The following is a 12,846-nucleotide window of genomic DNA, read 5'->3' as shown; positions in this document are numbered from 1 at the left end:
AGGGCTCAGGGCTGGGGCTGGATGTGAGGGTTTAAGGCCCGTTTTTAGGGTTTAAGGGCCACTAGTAGGGTTTAGGGCTCAGCGGTAGGGTTTAGGGTTCCGGGCTTAAGTGTATAATTTCGCGGTTAGGGTTTAGGGCTCAGGGCTCGGGCTTAGGGCTCAGGGCTGGGGCTGGATGTGAGGGTTTAAGGTCCGTTTTTAGGGTTTAAGGGTCACTAGTAGGGTTTAGGGCTCAGAGGTAGGGTTTAGGGTTCCGGGCTTAAGTGTATAATTTCGCGGTTAGGGTTTAGGGCTCAGGGCTCGGGCTTAGGGCTCAGGGCTGGGGCTGGATGTGAGGGTTTAAGGTCCGTTTTTAGGGTTTAAGGGCCACTAGTAGGGTTTAGGGCTCAGAGGTAGGGTTTAGGGTTCCGGGCTCGAGTGTATAACTTCGTTGTTAGGGTTTAGGGCTCAGGGCTCGGGCTTAGGGCTCAGGGCTGGGGCTGGATGTGAGGGTTTAAGGCCCGTTTTTAGGGTTTAAGGGCCACTAGTAGGGTTTAGGGCTCAGAGGTAGGGTTTAGGGTTCCGGGCTCGAGTGTATAATTTCGTTGTTAGGGTTTAGGGCTCAGGGCTCGGGCTTAGGGCTCAGGGCTGGGGCTGGATGTGAGGGTTTAAGGCCCGTTTTTAGGGTTTAAGGGCCACTAGTAGGGTTTAGCGCTCAGCGGTAGGGTTTAGGGTTCCGGGCTTAAGTGTATAATTTCGCGGTTAGGGTTTAGGGCTCAGGGCTCGGGCTTAGGGCTCAGGGCTGGGGCTGGATGTGAGGGTTTAAGGTCCGTTTTTAGGGTTTAAGGGTCACTAGTAGGGTTTAGGGCTCAGAGGTAGGGTTTAGGGTTCCGGGCTCGAGTGTATTATTTCGTTGTTAGGGTTTAGGGCTCAGGGCTCGGGCTTAGGGCTCAGGGCTGGGGCTGGATGTGAGGGTTTAAGGCCCGTTTTTAGGGTTTAAGGGCCACTAGTAGGGTTTAGGGCTCAGAGGTAGGGTTTAGGGTTCCGGGCTCGAGTGTATAACTTCGTTGTTAGGGTTTAGGGCTCAGGGCTCGGGCTTAGGGCTCAGGGCTGGGGCTGGATGTGAGGGTTTAAGGCCCGTTTTTAGGGTTTAAGGGCCACTAGTAGGGTTTAGGGCTCAGCGGTAGGGTTTAGGGTTCCGGGCTTAAGTGTATAATTTCGCGGTTAGGGTTTAGGGCTCAGGGCTCGGGCTTAGGGCTCAGGGCTGGGGCTGGATGTGAGGGTTTAAGGTCCGTTTTTAGGGTTTAAGGGTCACTAGTAGGGTTTAGGGCTCAGAGGTAGGGTTTAGGGTTCCGGGCTTAAGTGTATAATTTCGCGGTTAGGGTTTAGGGCTCAGGGCTTGGGCTTAGGGCTCAGGGCTGGGGCTGGATGTGAGGGTTTAAGGTCCGTTTTTAGGGTTTAAGGGCCACTAGTAGGGTTTAGGGCTCAGAGGTAGGGTTTAGGGTTCCGGGCTCGAGTGTATAACTTCGTTGTTAGGGTTTAGGGCTCAGGGCTCGGGCTTAGGGCTCAGGGCTGGGGCTGGATGTGAGGGTTTAAGGTCCGTTTTTAGGGTTTAAGGGTCACTAGTAGGGTTTAGGGCTCAGAGGTAGGGTTTAGGGTTCCGGGCTTAAGTGTATAATTTCGCGGTTAGGGTTTAGGGCTCAGGGCTCGGGCTTAGGGCTCAGGGCTGGGGCTGGATGTGAGGGTTTAAGGTCCGTTTTTAGGGTTTAAGGGTCACTAGTAGGGTTTAGGGCTCAGAGGTAGGGTTTAGGGTTCCGGGCTCGAGTGTATAATTTCGTTGTTAGGGTTTAGGGCTCAGGGCTCGGGCTTAGGGCTCAGGGCTGGGGCTGGATGTGAGGGTTTAAGGCCCGTTTATAGGGTTTAAGGGCCACTAGTAGGGTTTAGCGCTCAGCGGTAGGGTTTAGGGTTCCGGGCTTAAGTGTATAATTTCGCGGTTAGGGTTTCAGGGCTCGGGATTAGGGCTCAGGGCTGGGGCTGGATGTGAGGGTTTAAGGTCCGTTTTTAGGGGTTAAGGGCCACTAGTAGGGTTTAGGGCTCAGAGGTAGGGTTTAGGGTTCCGGGCTCGAGTGTATAATTTCGTTGTTAGGGTTTAGGGCTCAGGGCTCGGGCTTAGGGCTCAGGGCTGGGGCTGGATGTGAGGGTTTAAGGCCCGTTTTTAGGGTTTAAGGGCCACTAGTAGGGTTTAGGGCTCAGAGGTAGGGTTTAGGGTTCCGGGCTCGAGTGTATAATTTCGTTGTTAGGGTTTAGGGCTCAGGGCTCGGGCTTAGGGCTCAGGGCTGGGGCTGGATGTGAGGGTTTAAGGCCCGTTTATAGGGTTAAAGGGCCACTAGTAGGGTTTAGGGCTCAGAGGTAGGGTTTAGGGTTCCGGGCTCGAGTGTATAATTTCGTTGTTAGGGTTTAGGGCTCAGGGCTCGGGCTTAGGGCTCAGGGCTGGGGCTGGATGTGAGGGTTTAAGGCCCGTTTATAGGGTTAAAGGGCCACTAGTAGGGTTTAGCGCTCAGCGGTAGGGTTTAGGGTTCCGGGCTTAAGTGTATAATTTCGCGGTTAGGGTTTAGGGCTCAGGGCTCGGGCTTAGGGCTCAGGGCTGGGGCTGGATGTGAGGGTTTAAGGCCCGTTTATAGGGTTAAAGGGCCACTAGTAGGGTTTAGCGCTCAGCGGTAGGGTTTAGGGTTCCGGGCTCGAGTGTATAACTTCGTTGTTAGGGTTTAGGGCTCAGGGCTCGGGCTTAGGGCTCAGGGCTGGGGCTGGATGTGAGGGTTTAAGGCCCGTTTTTAGGGTTTAAGGGCCACTAGTAGGGTTTAGGGCTCAGAGGTAGGGTTTAGGGTTCCGGGCTCGAGTGTATAACTTCGTTGTTAGGGTTTAGGGCTCAGGGCTCGGGCTTAGGGCTCAGGGCTGGGGCTGGATGTGAGGGTTTAAGGTCCGTTTTTAGGGTTTAAGGGTCACTAGTAGGGTTTAGGGCTCAGAGGTAGGGTTTAGGGTTCCGGGCTCGAGTGTATTATTTCGTTGTTAGGGTTTAGGGCTCAGGGCTCGGGCTTAGGGCTCAGGGCTGGGGCTGGATGTGAGGGTTTAAGGCCCGTTTATAGGGTTAAAGGGCCACTAGTAGGGTTTAGCGCTCAGCGGTAGGGTTTAGGGTTCCGGGCTCGAGTGTATAATTTCGTTGTTAGGGTTTAGGGCTCAGGGCTCGGGCTTAGGGCTCAGGGCTGGGGCTGGATGTGAGGGTTTAAGGCCCGTTTTTAGGGTTTAAGGGTCACTAGTAGGGTTTAGGGCTCAGAGGTAGGGTTTAGGGTTCCGGGCTCGAGTGTATAATTTCGTTGTTAGGGTTTAGGGCTCAGGGCTCGGGCTTAGGGCTCAGGGCTGGGGCTGGATGTGAGGGTTTAAGGCCCGTTTTTAGGGTTTAAGGGCCACTAGTAGGGTTTAGGGCTCAGAGGTAGGGTTTAGGGTTCCGGGCTCGAGTGTATAACTTCGTTGTTAGGGTTTAGGGCTCAGGGCTCGGGCTTAGGGCTCAGGGCTGGGGCTGGATGTGAGGGTTTAAGGTCCGTTTTTAGGGTTTAAGGGTCACTAGTAGGGTTTAGGGCTCAGAGGTAGGGTTTAGGGTTCCGGGCTCGAGTGTATTATTTCGTTGTTAGGGTTTAGGGCTCAGGGCTCGGGCTTAGGGCTCAGGGCTGGGGCTGGATGTGAGGGTTTAAGGTCCGTTTTTAGGGTTTAAGGGTCACTAGTAGGGTTTAGGGCTCAGAGGTAGGGTTTAGGGTTCCGGGCTCGAGTGTATAATTTCGTTGTTAGGGTTTAGGGCTCAGGGCTCGGGCTTAGGGCTCAGGGCTGGGGCTGGATGTGAGGGTTTAAGGCCCGTTTATAGGGTTAAAGGGCCACTAGTAGGGTTTAGGGCTCAGAGGTAGGGTTTAGGGTTCCGGGCTCGAGTGTATAATTTCGTTGTTAGGGTTTAGGGCTCAGGGCTCGGGCTTAGGGCTCAGGGCTGGGGCTGGATGTGAGGGTTTAAGGCCCGTTTATAGGGTTAAAGGGCCACTAGTAGGGTTTAGCGCTCAGCGGTAGGGTTTAGGGTTCCGGGCTTAAGTGTATAATTTCGCGGTTAGGGTTTAGGGCTCAGGGCTCGGGCTTAGGGCTCAGGGCTGGGGCTGGATGTGAGGGTTTAAGGCCCGTTTATAGGGTTAAAGGGCCACTAGTAGGGTTTAGCGCTCAGCGGTAGGGTTTAGGGTTCCGGGCTCGAGTGTATAACTTCGTTGTTAGGGTTTAGGGCTCAGGGCTCGGGCTTAGGGCTCAGGGCTGGGGCTGGATGTGAGGGTTTAAGGCCCGTTTTTAGGGTTTAAGGGCCACTAGTAGGGTTTAGGGCTCAGAGGTAGGGTTTAGGGTTCCGGGCTCGAGTGTATAACTTCGTTGTTAGGGTTTAGGGCTCAGGGCTCGGGCTTAGGGCTCAGGGCTGGGGCTGGATGTGAGGGTTTAAGGTCCGTTTTTAGGGTTTAAGGGTCACTAGTAGGGTTTAGGGCTCAGAGGTAGGGTTTAGGGTTCCGGGCTCGAGTGTATTATTTCGTTGTTAGGGTTTAGGGCTCAGGGCTCGGGCTTAGGGCTCAGGGCTGGGGCTGGATGTGAGGGTTTAAGGCCCGTTTATAGGGTTAAAGGGCCACTAGTAGGGTTTAGCGCTCAGCGGTAGGGTTTAGGGTTCCGGGCTCGAGTGTATAATTTCGTTGTTAGGGTTTAGGGCTCAGGGCTCGGGCTTAGGGCTCAGGGCTGGGGCTGGATGTGAGGGTTTAAGGCCCGTTTTTAGGGTTTAAGGGTCACTAGTAGGGTTTAGGGCTCAGAGGTAGGGTTTAGGGTTCCGGGCTCGAGTGTATAATTTCGTTGTTAGGGTTTAGGGCTCAGGGCTCGGGCTTAGGGCTCAGGGCTGGGGCTGGATGTGAGGGTTTAAGGCCCGTTTTTAGGGTTTAAGGGCCACTAGTAGGGTTTAGGGCTCAGAGGTAGGGTTTAGGGTTCCGGGCTCGAGTGTATAACTTCGTTGTTAGGGTTTAGGGCTCAGGGCTCGGGCTTAGGGCTCAGGGCTGGGGCTGGATGTGAGGGTTTAAGGTCCGTTTTTAGGGTTTAAGGGTCACTAGTAGGGTTTAGGGCTCAGAGGTAGGGTTTAGGGTTCCGGGCTCGAGTGTATTATTTCGTTGTTAGGGTTTAGGGCTCAGGGCTCGGGCTTAGGGCTCAGGGCTGGGGCTGGATGTGAGGGTTTAAGGTCCGTTTTTAGGGTTTAAGGGTCACTAGTAGGGTTTAGGGCTCAGAGGTAGGGTTTAGGGTTCCGGGCTCGAGTGTATAATTTCGTTGTTAGGGTTTAGGGCTCAGGGCTCGGGCTTAGGGCTCAGGGCTGGGGCTGGATGTGAGGGTTTAAGGCCCGTTTATAGGGTTAAAGGGCCACTAGTAGGGTTTAGGGCTCAGAGGTAGGGTTTAGGGTTCCGGGCTCGAGTGTATAATTTCGTTGTTAGGGTTTAGGGCTCAGGGCTCGGGCTTAGGGCTCAGGGCTGGGGCTGGATGTGAGGGTTTAAGGCCCGTTTATAGGGTTAAAGGGCCACTAGTAGGGTTTAGCGCTCAGCGGTAGGGTTTAGGGTTCCGGGCTTAAGTGTATAATTTCGCGGTTAGGGTTTAGGGCTCAGGGCTCGGGCTTAGGGCTCAGGGCTGGGGCTGGATGTGAGGGTTTAAGGCCCGTTTATAGGGTTAAAGGGCCACTAGTAGGGTTTAGCGCTCAGCGGTAGGGTTTAGGGTTCCGGGCTCGAGTGTATAACTTCGTTGTTAGGGTTTAGGGCTCAGGGCTCGGGCTTAGGGCTCAGGGCTGGGGCTGGATGTGAGGGTTTAAGGCCCGTTTTTAGGGTTTAAGGGCCACTAGTAGGGTTTAGGGCTCAGAGGTAGGGTTTAGGGTTCCGGGCTCGAGTGTATAACTTCGTTGTTAGGGTTTAGGGCTCAGGGCTCGGGCTTAGGGCTCAGGGCTGGGGCTGGATGTGAGGGTTTAAGGTCCGTTTTTAGGGTTTAAGGGTCACTAGTAGGGTTTAGGGCTCAGAGGTAGGGTTTAGGGTTCCGGGCTCGAGTGTATTATTTCGTTGTTAGGGTTTAGGGCTCAGGGCTCGGGCTTAGGGCTCAGGGCTGGGGCTGGATGTGAGGGTTTAAGGCCCGTTTATAGGGTTAAAGGGCCACTAGTAGGGTTTAGCGCTCAGCGGTAGGGTTTAGGGTTCCGGGCTCGAGTGTATAATTTCGTTGTTAGGGTTTAGGGCTCAGGGCTCGGGCTTAGGGCTCAGGGCTGGGGCTGGATGTGAGGGTTTAAGGCCCGTTTATAGGGTTTAAGGGCCACTAGTAGGGTTTAGCGCTCAGCGGTAGGGTTTAGGGTTCCGGGCTTAAGTGTATAATTTCGCGGTTAGGGTTTCAGGGCTCGGGATTAGGGCTCAGGGCTGGGGCTGGATGTGAGGGTTTAAGGCCCGTTTATAGGGTTAAAGGGCCACTAGTAGGGTTTAGGGCTCAGCGGTAGGGTTTAGGGTTCCGGGCTCGAGTGTATAACTTCGTTGTTAGGGTTTAGGGCTCAGGGCTCGGGCTTAGGGCTCAGGGCTGGGGCTGGATGTGAGGGTTTAAGGTCCGTTTTTAGGGTTTAAGGGTCACTAGTAGGGTTTAGGGCTCAGAGGTAGGGTTTAGGGTTCCGGGCTCGAGTGTATTATTTCGTTGTTAGGGTTTAGGGCTCAGGGCTCGGGCTTAGGGCTCAGGGCTGGGGCTGGATGTGAGGGTTTAAGGCCCGTTTATAGGGTTAAAGGGCCACTAGTAGGGTTTAGCGCTCAGCGGTAGGGTTTAGGGTTCCGGGCTTAAGTGTATAATTTCGCGGTTAGGGTTTAGGGCTCAGGGCTCGGGCTTAGGGCTCAGGGCTGGGGCTGGATGTGAGGGTTTAAGGCCCGTTTATAGGGTTAAAGGGCCACTAGTAGGGTTTAGCGCTCAGCGGTAGGGTTTAGGGTTCCGGGCTCGAGTGTATAACTTCGTTGTTAGGGTTTAGGGCTCAGGGCTCGGGCTTAGGGCTCAGGGCTGGGGCTGGATGTGAGGGTTTAAGGCCCGTTTTTAGGGTTTAAGGGCCACTAGTAGGGTTTAGGGCTCAGAGGTAGGGTTTAGGGTTCCGGGCTCGAGTGTATAACTTCGTTGTTAGGGTTTAGGGCTCAGGGCTCGGGCTTAGGGCTCAGGGCTGGGGCTGGATGTGAGGGTTTAAGGTCCGTTTTTAGGGTTTAAGGGTCACTAGTAGGGTTTAGGGCTCAGAGGTAGGGTTTAGGGTTCCGGGCTCGAGTGTATTATTTCGTTGTTAGGGTTTAGGGCTCAGGGCTCGGGCTTAGGGCTCAGGGCTGGGGCTGGATGTGAGGGTTTAAGGCCCGTTTATAGGGTTAAAGGGCCACTAGTAGGGTTTAGCGCTCAGCGGTAGGGTTTAGGGTTCCGGGCTCGAGTGTATAATTTCGTTGTTAGGGTTTAGGGCTCAGGGCTCGGGCTTAGGGCTCAGGGCTGGGGCTGGATGTGAGGGTTTAAGGCCCGTTTATAGGGTTTAAGGGCCACTAGTAGGGTTTAGCGCTCAGCGGTAGGGTTTAGGGTTCCGGGCTTAAGTGTATAATTTCGCGGTTAGGGTTTCAGGGCTCGGGATTAGGGCTCAGGGCTGGGGCTGGATGTGAGGGTTTAAGGCCCGTTTATAGGGTTAAAGGGCCACTAGTAGGGTTTAGGGCTCAGCGGTAGGGTTTAGGGTTCCGGGCTCGAGTGTATAACTTCGTTGTTAGGGTTTAGGGCTCAGGGCTCGGGCTTAGGGCTCAGGGCTGGGGCTGGATGTGAGGGTTTAAGGTCCGTTTTTAGGGTTTAAGGGTCACTAGTAGGGTTTAGGGCTCAGAGGTAGGGTTTAGGGTTCCGGGCTCGAGTGTATTATTTCGTTGTTAGGGTTTAGGGCTCAGGGCTCGGGCTTAGGGCTCAGGGCTGGGGCTGGATGTGAGGGTTTAAGGCCCGTTTATAGGGTTAAAGGGCCACTAGTAGGGTTTAGCGCTCAGCGGTAGGGTTTAGGGTTCCGGGCTTAAGTGTATAATTTCGCGGTTAGGGTTTAGGGCTCAGGGCTCGGGCTTAGGGCTCAGGGCTGGGGCTGGATGTGAGGGTTTAAGGCCCGTTTATAGGGTTAAAGGGCCACTAGTAGGGTTTAGCGCTCAGCGGTAGGGTTTAGGGTTCCGGGCTCGAGTGTATAACTTCGTTGTTAGGGTTTAGGGCTCAGGGCTCGGGCTTAGGGCTCAGGGCTGGGGCTGGATGTGAGGGTTTAAGGCCCGTTTTTAGGGTTTAAGGGCCACTAGTAGGGTTTAGGGCTCAGAGGTAGGGTTTAGGGTTCCGGGCTCGAGTGTATAACTTCGTTGTTAGGGTTTAGGGCTCAGGGCTCGGGCTTAGGGCTCAGGGCTGGGGCTGGATGTGAGGGTTTAAGGCCCGTTTTTAGGGTTTAAGGGCCACTAGTAGGGTTTAGGGCTCAGCGGTAGGGTTTAGGGTTCCGGGCTTAAGTGTATAATTTCGCGGTTAGGGTTTAGGGCTCAGGGCTCGGGCTTAGGGCTCAGGGCTGGGGCTGGATGTGAGGGTTTAAGGTCCGTTTTTAGGGTTTAAGGGTCACTAGTAGGGTTTAGGGCTCAGAGGTAGGGTTTAGGGTTCCGGGCTTAAGTGTATAATTTCGCGGTTAGGGTTTAGGGCTCAGGGCTTGGGCTTAGGGCTCAGGGCTGGGGCTGGATGTGAGGGTTTAAGGCCCGTTTTTAGGGTTTAAGGGCCACTAGTAGGGTTTAGGGCTCAGAGGTAGGGTTTAGGGTTCCGGGCTCGAGTGTATAACTTCGTTGTTAGGGTTTAGGGCTCAGGGCTCGGGCTTAGGGCTCAGGGCTGGGGCTGGATGTGAGGGTTTAAGGTCCGTTTTTAGGGTTTAAGGGTCACTAGTAGGGTTTAGGGCTCAGAGGTAGGGTTTAGGGTTCCGGGCTCGAGTGTATAACTTCGTTGTTAGGGTTTAGGGCTCAGGGCTCGGGCTTAGGGCTCAGGGCTGGGGCTGGATGTGAGGGTTTAAGGCCCGTTTTTAGGGTTTAAGGGCCACTAGTAGGGTTTAGGGCTCAGAGGTAGGGTTTAGGGTTCCGGGCTCGAGTGTATAATTTCGTTGTTAGGGTTTAGGGCTCAGGGCTCGGGCTTAGGGCTCAGGGCTGGGGCTGGATGTGAGGGTTTAAGGCCCGTTTATAGGGTTAAAGGGCCACTAGTAGGGTTTAGCGCTCAGCGGTAGGGTTTAGGGTTCCGGGCTCGAGTGTATAATTTCGTTGTTAGGGTTTAGGGCTCAGGGCTCGGGCTTAGGGCTCAGGGCTGGGGCTGGATGTGAGGGTTTAAGGCCCGTTTTTAGGGTTTAAGGGTCACTAGTAGGGTTTAGGGCTCAGAGGTAGGGTTTAGGGTTCCGGGCTCGAGTGTATAATTTCGTTGTTAGGGTTTAGGGCTCAGGGCTCGGGCTTAGGGCTCAGGGCTGGGGCTGGATGTGAGGGTTTAAGGTCCGTTTTTAGGGTTTAAGGGTCACTAGTAGGGTTTAGGGCTCAGAGGTAGGGTTTAGGGTTCCGGGCTCGAGTGTATAACTTCGTTGTTAGGGTTTAGGGCTCAGGGCTCGGGCTTAGGGCTCAGGGCTGGGGCTGGATGTGAGGGTTTAAGGCCCGTTTTTAGGGTTTAAGGGCCACTAGTAGGGTTTAGGGCTCAGAGGTAGGGTTTAGGGTTCCGGGCTCGAGTGTATAATTTCGTTGTTAGGGTTTAGGGCTCAGGGCTCGGGCTTAGGGCTCAGGGCTGGGGCTGGATGTGAGGGTTTAAGGCCCGTTTTTAGGGTTTAAGGGCCACTAGTAGGGTTTAGGGCTCAGCGGTAGGGTTTAGGGTTCCGGGCTTAAGTGTATAATTTCGCGGTTAGGGTTTAGGGCTCAGGGCTCGGGCTTAGGGCTCAGGGCTGGGGCTGGATGTGAGGGTTTAAGGTCCGTTTTTAGGGTTTAAGGGTCACTAGTAGGGTTTAGGGCTCAGAGGTAGGGTTTAGGGTTCCGGGCTCGAGTGTATTATTTCGTTGTTAGGGTTTAGGGCTCAGGGCTCGGGCTTAGGGCTCAGGGCTGGGGCTGGATGTGAGGGTTTAAGGCCCGTTTATAGGGTTAAAGGGCCACTAGTAGGGTTTAGCGCTCAGCGGTAGGGTTTAGGGTTCCGGGCTTAAGTGTATAATTTCGCGGTTAGGGTTTAGGGCTCAGGGCTCGGGCTTAGGGCTCAGGGCTGGGGCTGGATGTGAGGGTTTAAGGTCCGTTTTTAGGGTTTAAGGGCCACTAGTAGGGTTTAGGGCTCAGAGGTAGGGTTTAGGGTTCCGGGCTCGAGTGTATAACTTCGTTGTTAGGGTTTAGGGCTCAGGGCTCGGGCTTAGGGCTCAGGGCTGGGGCTGGATGTGAGGGTTTAAGGCCCGTTTTTAGGGTTTAAGGGCCACTAGTAGGGTTTAGGGCTCAGAGGTAGGGTTTAGGGTTCCGGGCTCGAGTGTATAATTTCGTTGTTAGGGTTTAGGGCTCAGGGCTCGGGCTTAGGGCTCAGGGCTGGGGCTGGATGTGAGGGTTTAAGGCCCGTTTTTAGGGTTTAAGGGCCACTAGTAGGGTTTAGCGCTCAGCGGTAGGGTTTAGGGTTCCGGGCTTAAGTGTATAATTTCGCGGTTAGGGTTTAGGGCTCAGGGCTCGGGCTTAGGGCTCAGGGCTGGGGCTGGATGTGAGGGTTTAAGGTCCGTTTTTAGGGTTTAAGGGTCACTAGTAGGGTTTAGGGCTCAGAGGTAGGGTTTAGGGTTCCGGGCTCGAGTGTATTATTTCGTTGTTAGGGTTTAGGGCTCAGGGCTCGGGCTTAGGGCTCAGGGCTGGGGCTGGATGTGAGGGTTTAAGGCCCGTTTTTAGGGTTTAAGGGCCACTAGTAGGGTTTAGGGCTCAGAGGTAGGGTTTAGGGTTCCGGGCTCGAGTGTATAACTTCGTTGTTAGGGTTTAGGGCTCAGGGCTCGGGCTTAGGGCTCAGGGCTGGGGCTGGATGTGAGGGTTTAAGGCCCGTTTTTAGGGTTTAAGGGCCACTAGTAGGGTTTAGGGCTCAGCGGTAGGGTTTAGGGTTCCGGGCTTAAGTGTATAATTTCGCGGTTAGGGTTTAGGGCTCAGGGCTCGGGCTTAGGGCTCAGGGCTGGGGCTGGATGTGAGGGTTTAAGGTCCGTTTTTAGGGTTTAAGGGTCACTAGTAGGGTTTAGGGCTCAGAGGTAGGGTTTAGGGTTCCGGGCTTAAGTGTATAATTTCGCGGTTAGGGTTTAGGGCTCAGGGCTTGGGCTTAGGGCTCAGGGCTGGGGCTGGATGTGAGGGTTTAAGGTCCGTTTTTAGGGTTTAAGGGCCACTAGTAGGGTTTAGGGCTCAGAGGTAGGGTTTAGGGTTCCGGGCTCGAGTGTATAACTTCGTTGTTAGGGTTTAGGGCTCAGGGCTCGGGCTTAGGGCTCAGGGCTGGGGCTGGATGTGAGGGTTTAAGGTCCGTTTTTAGGGTTTAAGGGTCACTAGTAGGGTTTAGGGCTCAGAGGTAGGGTTTAGGGTTCCGGGCTTAAGTGTATAATTTCGCGGTTAGGGTTTAGGGCTCAGGGCTCGGGCTTAGGGCTCAGGGCTGGGGCTGGATGTGAGGGTTTAAGGTCCGTTTTTAGGGTTTAAGGGTCACTAGTAGGGTTTAGGGCTCAGAGGTAGGGTTTAGGGTTCCGGGCTCGAGTGTATAATTTCGTTGTTAGGGTTTAGGGCTCAGGGCTCGGGCTTAGGGCTCAGGGCTGGGGCTGGATGTGAGGGTTTAAGGCCCGTTTATAGGGTTTAAGGGCCACTAGTAGGGTTTAGCGCTCAGCGGTAGGGTTTAGGGTTCCGGGCTTAAGTGTATAATTTCGCGGTTAGGGTTTCAGGGCTCGGGATTAGGGCTCAGGGCTGGGGCTGGATGTGAGGGTTTAAGGTCCGTTTTTAGGGGTTAAGGGCCACTAGTAGGGTTTAGGGCTCAGAGGTAGGGTTTAGGGTTCCGGGCTCGAGTGTATAATTTCGTTGTTAGGGTTTAGGGCTCAGGGCTCGGGCTTAGGGCTCAGGGCTGGGGCTGGATGTGAGGGTTTAAGGCCCGTTTTTAGGGTTTAAGGGCCACTAGTAGGGTTTAGGGCTCAGCGGTAGGGTTTAGGGTTCCGGGCTTAAGTGTATAATTTCGCGGTTAGGGTTTCAGGGCTCGGGATTAGGGCTCAGGGCTGGGGCTGGATGTGAGGGTTTAAGGTCCGTTTTTAGGGTTAAAGGGCCACTAGTAGGGTTTAGGGCTCAGAGGTAGGGTTTAGGGTTCCGGGCTTAAGTGTATAATTTCGCGGTTAGGGTTTAGGGCTCAGGGCTTGGGCTTAGGGCTCAGGGCTGGGGCTGGATGTGAGGGTTTAAGGTCCGTTTTTAGGGTTTAAGGGCCACTAGTAGGGTTTAGGGCTCAGAGGTAGGGTTTAGGGTTCCGGGCTCGAGTGTATAACTTCGTTGTTAGGGTTTAGGGCTCAGGGCTCGGGCTTAGGGCTCAGGGCTGGGGCTGGATGTGAGGGTTTAAGGTCCGTTTTTAGGGTTTAAGGGTCACTAGTAGGGTTTAGGGCTCAGAGGTAGGGTTTAGGGTTCCGGGCTTAAGTGTATAATTTCGCGGTTAGGGTTTAGGGCTCAGGGCTCGGGCTTAGGGCTCAGGGCTGGGGCTGGATGTGAGGGTTTAAGGTCCGTTTTTAGGGTTTAAGGGTCACTAGTAGGGTTTAGGGCTCAGAGGTAGGGTTTA

The sequence above is a fragment of the Lissotriton helveticus genome, chromosome 1_1 (assembly GCF_964261635.1).
Source record: "Lissotriton helveticus chromosome 1_1, aLisHel1.1, whole genome shotgun sequence".
NCBI classification, from domain to species: domain Eukaryota; kingdom Metazoa; phylum Chordata; class Amphibia; order Caudata; family Salamandridae; genus Lissotriton; species Lissotriton helveticus.
The sequence above is the reverse complement of the archived record's forward strand: the minus strand, read 5'-3'. Positions refer to the sequence as shown.